The sequence below is a fragment of the Lissotriton vulgaris genome, unplaced genomic scaffold (genome assembly GCF_964263255.1).
Source record: "Lissotriton vulgaris unplaced genomic scaffold, aLisVul1.2 SCAFFOLD_777, whole genome shotgun sequence".
Classification (NCBI taxonomy): Eukaryota; Metazoa; Chordata; class Amphibia; order Caudata; family Salamandridae; genus Lissotriton; species Lissotriton vulgaris.
Window position 1 is genome coordinate 26,683 of NW_028246192.1, and position 4,447 is coordinate 31,129.

Genomic DNA, 4,447 nt, shown 5'->3' on the forward strand with positions numbered 1-4,447 from the left:
TATTACAGTTATGTCAGTTCTCCTGGTAGAGACCCATTTCCCTAGTACGAGTCTTGCAAGGCTAGACCGGTCTTCAGGGCTTTGTATTTTACGGAAAAGTGCAAAGTTTTATTCACCATAGTCAGATAGGCATCCTTCTGAGGAATGAACATAGGCTAAACGATTCTCCATTATGTCAATGCATCCTATCTTTCGTCTAAACATTTTACTTTCAACAGGTTTACTTGCAACAAGTTCTTTCATTTTCGACTTAATTCTAACTTTGCAAACATTATTCTAAATTCTACATAGTTTCTCACAACCTGGCTACTTTATTAAAAAAAAACTCGGGGGCTTGCGATAACCATCAAACTCATCTTTGGGGTGAGTGGGGTCTTATGGAAAACAACTAGGAACACAGTGAATTGAAGCAAAGGACATTTTTCAAATTCTCGTCTAGGGCAGCCGATACAAAACTGATGGTGTCCTGGGAAGGCGGGTATGTCTCGATCGCTTTTACTGATTGGGGCATTGAGACAATTTGGGACGGGGAAGGTTGCGTTACCAGAGATATTTTATCATAGAAGCCACTGACAAGTAGTTCCCTCAAGATGGGTCGGATTAGAGAACCTTAGTCGTCTTACCTGTCCCTTTCTTTTCTGCCAATCTAGGTTTCATCAATATTTAGCAGAAAAGGAGAGGTAGTAACGTGGTATCGATGCAATTTTTATTTAAGACAAATTTGTGCAAATACTTGTGGTATTTTGGAGCCAATCAGGTGGTGCACCAGGGGTAGTGGTTCGTCAATTAGGTGCCATTTGCTAGAAAGAGTGAAAGAGTGGAGGAGAGAGAGAGAGAGAGAGAGAGAGAGAGAGAGAGAGAGAGATAGAGAGAGACAGATAGAGAGAGAGAGAGAGATCAACAATAGGCTAAATAGTACACGGGTGACATGGAGAGTGGCCATGTACTTATTTAGGCTATTCGGTGCATTACCCAACATGAGACATTTTTTTGGTTCGTGTTAGAATGTAGAAAGCATGCAGTTTGGGACGGAAGAGCATTAGGTCAGGTACAAGAAGGACGTGCATTGAGTTGGGCGCCCTTTGGTGTCATCTTGCAGCATTAGTCCGTTTCATGTATCGGACGTGACGTGGCTCCAGATCTGTTACAATACCCTAATCGTGATTCCATTGTAACCTGCAGAGGGAGAAAAAGAGGGAAAAAGGGAGGGGGAACAACATTCGAGCATATCAAATGTATGGGCACGAAAGTTATTTACTTACCACATACCCGTACTTATCCCCTCGGGATATAATCCCTAGGGTCTTGGTTTCTGAAGTCAAGGGGGGGGGGGGCAGTGTGATAGGTTGTTCATGAGGGGGTTTGAGGGTGGCATTATAGGTCGTGTGTAGGGAATCGCTAAAAAGAGAAATCGGAGGCACCTAGTGCGAGGTACCTGGTTTTGTAGATGTATCTAGTCATCGGGATCCTTAAATCATTCCCAAAGCTGTGATGTTCTAAGGGATATTAGTTCTTCGGTCAACTCTGTCCCTTAGTGCCTTCGAGCACCATACCTTTATAACATTCTATCATTCACACCGCTTTACTTTACCCATTCTCAGAAGTCGAGGTCCTTTTTCATGCGTTAGTTCCAGAGCTTAGTCGCATATTTGGAGGCAGCGTATCATACCTTAGATTCGACCATTAATCCAGGGCCGAACAACCATTTTCTAATAACCTTGAAAAGAGAGCGAAACGGTTGCGCACAGAATAGCCCTCCCGCCGATTCCCACATTTACAAAAGTATGCGATACCTGTTCATAGTTTGGAAAACCTTTATTTGCATAATTGTTCAGTAAGTAAATTTGTGAATGCAATCGTATTCGGTCGGACATGGTGATGGCTGGAGCACATACAGTAGGGGGCGTTATTTTGCAGCATAAGAACATGTTAAAAAGGCCTAATTAATTATTTGCTAGTAACTAAAAACGTCTCATTAAGTGATGAGGGATCGGGGGCGTTTTAGTTCATAAATGTAAACACAGTCAGGTTAATTGCAATCACATTTCCTAGATGTATATCGTGGGCGTGCGTCACAAGCTACATTATGTATCGGTCACAATAAATATCATAATAAATCGTACATTGAAATCAACATTTTAACGGGACCCCTTTCAAATGTTCGCCAAGTGAACCCTCCCCCCTTTTTCGTCAAGTGTGCAAATGTTCACATATATCTTAGTACATCAAGTCTCATTAGCTAAAGAACACCACGAGGTGTCCGTTAGTTCCTATTGATACCGGCGCCACTTTGGGCGAGGCCGGTTTAGTCCGGAAGTATCATCAGGGGCAATATGTCTCCGACGATTGGCGGTTGGCCCAGAGTCCCTTTCGGCAGTTCAAAACCTGTGCTAACAGAGGGGCTGGTGGTGTGGACCGTCAATCAAAAGGGGGGGGGGAGGGAGGTAGAATCTCTCTTACCGGGTCACGTTGATGTTCATCTGGAACTTACTCGAGTTCGTTAGCTCATAATGTTCCTGGGTTGTTCAGACTGAAGCTGGTGCTGACACGAGGGCACCACCATCTTGTGGCTATGTCGTGGTCGTTTCATTTGTGATCAAGGCAGTCGTTCCCCACCGGAAGCCTGTAGGGGCCGAGGGCTCCTGGGACTTTGGTAGAATCTTCAAAGCTGTGGGGATGCTGTCGAAGGTGGGGGCTTGTGCCCAGGTGGGCAAGCGCCCGAGTTGCAATACCGGACAAAGTTACTCCAGCGACCTAGACCCGCCTTCCAGAGGGCCCAGACGCCATTTTGAGACCCTGCAGCCGCCGCCCTTCGTCGTGTCTTTCAGGAGTGGAAGAAACTTCTTGTGGCGACAAAGACAGAACACCATGCTGTTGGAGCAGGACATTTGGTTCGGGGCGCCAGGGTGCAGCTGTGGAGCCTCCACCTGGGGAGGTGAGGGAGGCTCGTTCGCGCCGCCTCCCTCTCCCAGCGCATCCCACGCCGTCCCTTCGAATCAGGGGTGCACATGATGACCACCCTACACCCCTGACTCCGACTCTTGGGGGACCATTGTATGTTCGGTGCTACGCAAATATGCCCGTCGGACATTGTATGTCCTGTGCTACGGAAGTATGCCCGTTGGACATTGTATGTTCTATGCTGAGAAAATAGGTCTGTCAGACATTGTATGTTCGGTGCTGCGCAGGTATATCCGTCGCCCGGCTGGAGGATTTCGGCGCCGGGCCGGGGCTGGGAAACCTCCTACCTGTGGAGGTGGGAGAGGCTCGTCCGCGTCGCCTCTCCCTCCCAGTCCCCCTGCACCAGTTCGATGGAGGAATTCGTGATGGCCGGACCAGGAGATACGAGGGAGGGGGTCACCTGCATCCGCCCCCTCCCTACTCGTGGCCCGGGGGACGTCACCCCAGGAAGGAGAGTATGGGAAGACCATTTCATGTCGGCCCATGGAGTCTCCTGTACCTTCTCGTCGGCGATTTCTTTTGGTCTATGGCTGATGGCTGGCCCCGCCCCACACGTGCTGTGTGTTTCACCTTCCGGATGGGCGGGACCGTTGACTTGTTACATTTTGAGAACTTCCGGAGTGAGCGTAATATGTTTTGTATTGTTCCTATTAGTACAGTTTACTTTAAAGAATGTTTTACTAGTTTTTTCTATTTATCGTTGGTTGTGGGTTATCTTTATCGTAATTAAATCCTAAATTATATAACAGATGCTTGGCTTCCTTAAGTCCTTTTTCTACCGGGGGGTTGTCTACGCAGGCCTGTAATTGCTTTTGTTTTTCAGAGTGGGGGGGGGCAACAGGGAGCAATCAGTCCCAGAATTCAGACATGTCGTTGAAATTGGTCTGACGAAATCTGTGCCATCGAGCATAATCAAACGTGGTGGTTCTATCCGTCTTGTCCGTGTTAGTCTGATTTGTTTTTATCTCGCGTCTTTTCCCTTTCTGCCGGCCTGTTATTTCTGTCGACCCTCTGCTCTTACCTATGTTCTGTAGAGTCGGGCATTGGGCTTTCCAGTGCCCGAGACATTTACAAAAAGCACATTGGTTTTGCCTTAAATCTGCTCGTCCTGTGTATAGTGTCGGCGGATTACTTTTGGGTCGTTGTGTCTCGGGTTTGTCCTGTCGACACATCCCATTACACCGTTCTCTTTTTGTATCTAATCCTCGGAACTGTGTCGTCGCTGGCCCTTCCTTTCGCCTACCAGGCGTTTGGAGGGTTGTCTGCCGCGTTTCTTTACCTACTCTGACTTCGTCTCTTTCCTTTCGTTGCGTAGCTTCTTTGCGCCACATACCGAGACTATCGAGCATAATATTTATTTTTATTTTACTGGCTTGTATAGCGCTGGTCTCGACTCCCTAGGGAGCATCTCCGCGCTTTTGACATCTGCCACATTTGGAACGGGAGCACGTATGCTGTCTATTGGCTGAAAAGGAAGGTCTTTAGC